Below are 8,369 nucleotides of genomic sequence, written 5' to 3' on the forward strand. Positions count from 1 at the left end.
CCAAGCCTTCTGTCGTCTATGCCCCCCGATTGATTTTATTGACCTCACGATGCAATAACGAAGTCCTGGAGGGTATGATGATGTTGTCTATGGGTCATACCGATGTGTGCATAAACACCCAACATTGATACACCGATACATTGTATGTAATGTCATAAACCACATTTACGTGAATACTTGGCAGGGTTGAACCATCGTAAAATATATATTCGGTATGTATTGTCATTTTTCACGAAAAAAAAATCAAAGGTTGTGAATCTACATGTTTAATTACATTTGGTCATTGGTTCTGCTTTATCGCTTTGTATTGAATATCCGGATCCGGTTATGAACTGACCTGTATTGGGTTTGTCATTCCATACTGAATGGGGTGATATGCATTGACCAAACCGATTACCGCTACATATCGCTGTACGTATAATCTGTATAGGGTGAGCAAGGAAATTAATCACAAGTAACCTGGAATCGTTAGCATGATGGGTAGTATGCGTTCCTACATTTTCCGAAGATTGTTATCCGTGTATCAACCAGTTAACAAAGGTGGGAGGGATTACAACTTTAGACGGATTGGTTCTGGAAAATCTAAAGCACGAACCCGGACATCGCAGTCATATCGAAATAGCGCATTGGTATTGTGTGTGTGTGTGTGTGTGTGGCTAACCGTCGATTTTGATGGGATGCACCAGAACACGTGAGTATGCGATTACACAAATGTATCGGAGTCGTTATTGGTGTATATTTTGTCACTGTCCGTTGTAACAATATACAAAAATATCAAATTGGCCGGTGTGGTTGTCAGTTTTCAAAACGAAAATGATATTGTTACCCAGGGAGAAGATAGATTTCCAAGTGAAAACGGTATTGGTACTCAGGTAAATGACAGTTTCCTGACGAAAAGGGTTTGTTACCCAGGAGAAAATGATTAGTTACTCTAGGTAAAAGTATTTTTCCAAGTAAAAATGTATTGTTACACTGGGTAAACGCCGAATCTCCAAAGGAAAATGATATTTTTACTCGGGTAAACGACGGATCACCAAGTGAAAATGGTTTTGTTGCTCAGGGAAAAAGGTTTGTTACCCGGGAAAAAATATATTTCCAAGTGAAAAAGGTTTGTTACCCAGAGAAAAAATATATTTCCAAGTGAAAAAGGTTTGTTACCCAGAGAAAAAATATATTTCCAAGTGAAAAAGGTTTGTTAACCAGAGAAAAAATATATTTCCAAGTGAAAAAGGATTGTCACCCAGAGAAAAAATATATTTCCAAGTGAAAAAGGTTTGTTACCCAGAGAAAAAATATATTTCCAAGTGAAAAGGGGTTTGTTATCCAGGTCAAAAATATATTTCCAAGTGAAAAGGGGTTTGTTACACTGGGTCAACGATAAATCTCCAAAGGACAATGGTATTTTTAGTCAGGTAACGGCTGACCTCCAGGTGAAAATGGAAATTTTACTTGGGTAGGTATCGTATGTTTAGTGTCGTTGGTATTGTTAAACGTTGTCGCCGGTAGCCGTTGGTATACTATTACGAGTGTGAAAAGGATTTGCACGCCCTGTGCAGAGTATCGCGATAGTAAACATATTTTTGGTGCGACGAAACAAGATCGTTGTTTAAATGTTAATGCATGCATTTCGATTTCCGAGTTGCTGTACAATAGAGATGACTCCGCGTTAGACCGCGCTGTGTACTTCGATTAAAACCACAAGACCACGTGTAAATCTATTCGCGCAACTAGATGATGTTGATATAGTGTTACTAAAATTAATTATTACCTATTTACACAACATAAAAAAATAACAATTCATGTCGTAGCAGGTTTCTTGAACTCGTGCTTGATGAAAACGATTGGCGACAAGTATGCGTTTGTGTTTGAGTGAAAAATAATTATTTAGAGTAGTGACATTTTGTAACCAACGAATGCAAATCGATCATGATATTACAATATACGCTTTCGTCAACATAACGACTTGGTGTAGAAACACTTTCACGTTTTTTGAATAACTGGATTCTCGAGACTTGTTACTTGTACCATGTACCGTTGGTGACTATAACGGCCATTTTGTATGATAGTACGTTTAGCTGTTTTGTTGTTAGGGTAATCACTTGATGACCCAGCACTTTTTGTTAGCAAAGTAGATTGATTTGTGTGTAAGATGTAAGCGCCGTAACTAGAAAACATATGTTCTCTGTTGTTGGAGTAGCTGATTTATTGCTATGACACGGACATATCCTGAAACCTTGGTTGGTTTGTTGTCTTACGAAAGATGAGGTGACCTCGGTGTCGTAAATTGTGTTAACTAAACCCGGATGGATACCACAATTGTGCTGGACTTGCACATGGTATTCGCATACTGTACACATACAAACTTTTGTGTAAACAACTCTGGTGTTTCTGTTAATACTAGTTATGTGTTGAACTACTTGATTATTAAGATACATGAACAACCATTCAGACAATAAAGTTCTTGAGGTATCGAAACAGTTTGAAAGCACCACCAATCATTGTACAGGTTTGTAGCATGAGCGAATATTTTCGTGTAACATGAATATATTTCGTATGGCTTCGGTAAGAAATGGGTTATTTGGGATAATAATTAGTATCGTAAAACTTGTTGTGTTTGATTGCATACTTTTTTAACATTGTTTGTTGTTGAAAGACGGGTGAGTTTACATTTACATTAAGCAGAGCAACTCAAGTAATAAATTTTACTCGTTTGAAAATCGACAACAGAAAAAATACCGATGAATGGAGTAACAGTAATAATATGTGTGGTATATTATTTTTAGTGATATGCAACCAATCTTCTGAGCAGAACTTGTCAATAATTTATCATGCCATAGAAAAGCCTATTGTTATGAATTCAAAACAAATGTACTTCGCTTATCACGATGATGGAAATTAAGATCAATGCAGTATTTCGGAGATGGATGTGTATCGTTTGGTATGTTCCCCAATCACTAAATGTCAGTTAGTTAAACGATACATTTACAAGTTTACCGAAATCTTGATTTACAAATAACAGCTTGATGATGTAAAGCTCAACCACGCAAATGTGTTCATTGTAAAGTATTTGACACAAACAAAATATCGAATGGAGACTTCGGTTTCATTACCAAGCTAGTGAAAATTGTTTTCTGTTGGCCAGGTAGGACACATTTGACAAACATCGTACACATTGTATCTTCGTGATGGTAACGACTTTCAGCGGCTTGGTTTCGTGTCGGGAATTATTATTTGAGGGTTCAAGAACAATCAATACTAGAAATGAACAACAATACAAAACACGTTTAGCAAATAACAGTGTAGCAAGTACTTTTTTAATATTACGAGTGTTGGGCACTAGACACTTCTAGTTGAATTGGATGCATCTAACAAACATATCACAATTTACTTTTACAATGATCAAAGTCTTAGAGTGTATAACCTCGCGATATTTTACATTTAGCACGCACAATGGGGAGTTACTGAAATGATTAAGAATTGATTGCTAGCTTCGAACGGTACTCGATACTCAAAGTGATATTTTCATACTCTGTAAAGTGCATATGTTTCAATTCTCTGTCACAAATTCCGACAATAAATCGTTGGATTCAATAGTAACGATATTGTGATATACTGATTCTACACATAGTCGTTTCAATTACCCGTTGGGAATCGGGATAATAAAGCATTTTGTATCGGATGTTCAATGTATGAATACTGGAATTATTACATCTTTAGTGCTGTTTATCGCAAACGATAGATTTTAATAATTGTACTGATTGCTGAATGTAATAATACCGATATTGTCGTTTCATCTTTAGTCTTGGTTACTGGAAATATTTTCTGATATCCGCGATACGCAGAGTGATTTTTACCAAGGTGGAGTAATTTTCCTATCAAGAACATTTCAGACACACATAGTTTTACAGCTTAATATGTCAATAACATTGGTACTGAAAAGTTTGTTGTTGTCATAACATTTACCACAATGCGGATCTAATTAACACAAATAATTTAATAATAAAGTAATGATCAACTATTACAAAATCTCATATGTCAAATCAATGTGTCAATCCCTATGTTTACATCATGATAATTTTTGATACAACACCTGTGTTCGATTGTAAGAAATGAATTCTCAACTACGATGGTCAGACTGTCAAATCTCGTATACTCAAACATATTATGTTAATCTCAAGTCGCCGTCACTGAGAAGTAATTACTTTTGTCTTTCAAAATATACCGAGTAGTAATTAGTTTGTCTTGCAGAATATACCGCGTAGTAATTCCTCTATCTTACAGAATAGTAACGACTTTTCAATTTGAATAAAAAAGATGCGTAGGGATATGAATACAACCAAGCTTGTTATGGATTTTAGGTTTTAGTGATTGTATGGATTCGTGTATGTTTGGCTGTTTTTCATACTGATACTGTTTGAGTTGGTCGCGTAACGGATTTACTTGACAATGTTATTGTGGTTGATTCTTTGAATATGGCAAGATGGTAAGATGTCGAGACGTCATACTATTTCCGTACACTCAATTACAACAAAACATAACCCGCATTCAAATAAGCCGTAAGCTACAAGTGGATTTAAAACTTGATGCTGTTTTGTGGTTAACTCAAGTCAGTGGTCATGTTTGTGTTGATTTCGGGAATGATCATGACGAGTTGGTCGGGTAAATTAGTGGTAGTAACTATGACCTTACAGAGTTGCTGACATTCCAATATCTTTTACGCTGTAATATACGGATTTAATTGTGATAAATTAATTCTCAGTTATTGTTCTGACATTCAAATCTCGTATACTCAAAATATAATATGTCCAAGTCAAATCGTATATGCATCGATTAGTAAATACTTTGTTTTCAGAATAGTAACAACCTTTACAATTGAATAAAAAAGACCGAGCATACGAATACAACCAGGATGAATTAATTTAAATTCATGAGTTGCAGTGATATAATCAAGTAATTGAAAACTAGATTTTTAACAATTGGTAATGTTGTGAATAATTCTTTTGAGTATGGTAAGATGTAAAATATCTCTTTGACAAACGGAAAGCCAGACCGTGAATAGAGTTGTAATATTTCATTACTTGTTTCAAATCAATGTGTGTATAATATCGAAACGGGACTGTGGGGAAGTTGGTAGTCATGTTTGTCAATCCTATTTCAATGTGCACTACACCAAAGTCAAAATAATCGGTTTCGGATTAGGATTTTACAATTATTTCACACCTTTTTGAATAAGCGTCAACTTCACAGAGGATTAGGGTTGGGTCAGAAATAAGTGAAAATTTGTCGGTATTCGAATCACCGTCTACGCCAGCTCTATGGTAAACTAATTACTAAAGTAACACCATGCGACTGATTCTTAGATTTAGCAAACTATTTCGCGCTGACTGGAGTAGTGTAATAATCGATAGTAGCACACGGCCGGACGGGAAATAATTCAGCACACAGGTCATTCGAAATATAGGTCGCACGCACACTGCGTAATCCCCTTGCAAACAGGCCGCGTTTCCGTTTGTGTGATTATTGTTGGTGACTCGTACATATTCAACACCGCGCGAGAGATGGTTATACTCGAAAGTACGAATCACGACCGCACCCATAAGAACACATGGTGAATCACCAACACAGCCTATACGCGAAAGCACGACATGCGAAAGTACGACGTGCGAGAGTCTATACCCGAAAGTACGATATGCCGACGCACCCATAAGAAACAATGGCACATCACCAGAGATCCCGTAAGAATACATGACAGACACATTATCGTCGTTAGCATGTCGCCGCACGTATACCTAAAAACATTAGCATGCCACCACGAGTTTTCACGTTAGTATACCGCCGCCGCCTATACCCGAAAACGTTAGCATGCGACCGATCCCTATCTCTGTAACGCTATCATGCGACCCCGCCTATACCTGAAAACATTAGCATGTCGCCGCCGCCTATAACCAAAAGTACGAATCACGACCACGAATTTTCATTACGATTCACCGCCGCAGCCTATACCTGAAAGTACGAATCACGACCACGAGTATTTCAATACGAGTCACCGTCGCAGCCTATACCCGAAAGTACGAATCACGACCGCACCCATAAGACGCAATAGCCGCATGCGACCGCACCCATAAGAACACATGGTGAGTCACCACAGATCCCGTAAGAATACATGACAGGCGAATCACCGCCACCGCCTATGCCTGAAATTACGACTCGACACCGGTTGAGCGATGCCTATACTCGAAAGTACGAATCACCGCCACGCCCATAAGAACACATGGCGAGTCACCACAGATCCCGTAAGAATACACGACAGGCACATCATCGCTGCGGTCTATATCCACAACGTTAGTTCACTACGACACAAGAATCCGTGGGCACATCGTCGCCACAGCCTATACGCGAAAGTACGACATGCGAGAGTTGCCTATACCTAAAAGTACGATGTGCCAACACGAGTTTCCAATACGACATGCGAGAGATGCCTATACTTGAAAGTACGATGTGCGAGCGCACCCATAAGAACGCATTACGATGTGCGAGCGATAGGGGGGTCCAAAAGTACGATATGCCAACACGAGTTTTCCATACGATGTGCGAGCGGGCCCATAAGAACCCCAGGCAGGTCACGACCGATCATACTAACTACTTACATAATCTACTGCGAACCCATTTTCCTTCAGCGCCCCCCATATCACCCCCTGAGCCCAGCGCCCGCCATATCGCCTCCTGAGCGTTTCCGTAATCCCTTCGAAATCTCCAGCGCCGCCTTGGAGGCAAGGAGGCAAGGTTAAGAACCACTGTCCTAGGCCTATATGTATAGGCGTATATACGTCAAATGCAAATGAATTAACTAAATATGTAGGCCTATATCCTAGAATATTTCGTATAATATATCACACAAGTAGAATATTTGTTCTTGATGGAAGAATAAGCTCACATACAACATCTTCTGCGCAGTTAATTGAGCGCATAAACGATCGAATTTTAGTAGCATAAAGAACATAATCGCATTAAATTCAAAAAATGTGAATCAGGAAAAGAAAATGCTAAAGTAACCGCGGCTCTAGCATTTAAATTCTGTTTGACTGTCGGATTTACTTTGATTCATGCCCGCCTGGCTTGACATGCTCGTATCCGTAACGTATAATGGATGGATTAGAGAAATTCTGTGAGGGATTTCAATGCTGTACAAGCATCGTGACTTCTTATACTGACTTTCAACTTGAAATAGAGGGCATTAAGAATTTATGAAGTCCGTGTAAACTTCAACTATGTGTCAGATATTCAAAGAAATAATAAACCACATTCATCAATGCGTAATGCACGTGCTGGAGACCCAGCTGTACGGAATGCAGGAACAGAAAATACATAATTCTTGATCCTTCATCAAACCCTTTGATATGATGAAATAACTACAAGCTATTTATTTCTTGATGAGATGAGTGTCAACCGAAGATACTCGGGTTTGATAGAATATGAATATATTATTCAATTGTATATTCAAGTTCTGTACCTTCAAAGGCATTTTCATCATAAAACTAATATACAACTATATATCAGTGTTGGGATCAAGTCACTACCTTCGATTCACGAGTCCTCTTGAGCCTTTTCACATTTTGACTCGAGTCAAGTCAACTCAATCGATTCTGGAAAGTGACTCGAGTCAAGTCAAGTCACTCGATTTTTGGAGGAGACTCGAGTCAAGTCGAGTCAAGTCAAGTCAAGTCACGAGTCAAGTCAAAATTCAAGTCAAGATTATTTTTAGAAGTACGAGGCATAATTACGTCATTGCATTTTGATAGCTGTATGAAAGTCTCCATTTATTTTGAAACGAGGGATGAATATAGAGTCAAATAGACATGCAAAAAGGCGTCGTATCACTCACGCATACGTAGAACTGCTAAACTATGTATAAGTAACTGTATAGCCTCAGTCTATAGTTATCAGTCAAAATAGAGAATAAAATATGAAACCTCAAAAACTAATTGATATGAGCCCACCTTCACATGCGTGAGATACAACGTGAAATTATAGCAGTATCCTTGATTATTAGGATGCTGACTATCTGTAATGATAATAATATAATCGCACAATCTGTGATTCCATTATTTTTTTTAAGCTTTTATGAGCCACGAGTCAATTATTTGTTACCGCGATAATTTTATTGGCGGTTGTCTGATAGTGAGAGGCATGCGAAGAATCTGTCTTGCAGAGGGCGTAACCCGAATATAATCGAAAAATGTTAAGCTCAGTGGTTTTTCTGTGAAAGTGAAGTTGCGGAATATTCTTGGGTGCAGACAGGAAACCTTATATTTCGGCTGTACTATCCTAGTTTTGGAGAAAATACATCTCGCATAATCGTAGATTCCGTC

At 38.1% G+C, this 8,369-nt stretch overlaps 1 protein-coding gene across 1 annotated transcript in view; it reads right to left on the minus strand.

Annotated features, from left to right (window-relative positions):
- Positions 1-8,369, minus strand: part of LOC145439887 (uncharacterized) — a 131,922-nt gene that overhangs the window by 82,402 nt on the left and 41,151 nt on the right. The window lies entirely within an intron of this gene.

The sequence above is a fragment of the Botryllus schlosseri genome, chromosome 5, assembly GCF_051294905.1.
Source record: "Botryllus schlosseri isolate E-star chromosome 5, Bs_hap1, whole genome shotgun sequence".
NCBI classification, from domain to species: Eukaryota; Metazoa; Chordata; class Ascidiacea; order Stolidobranchia; family Styelidae; genus Botryllus; species Botryllus schlosseri.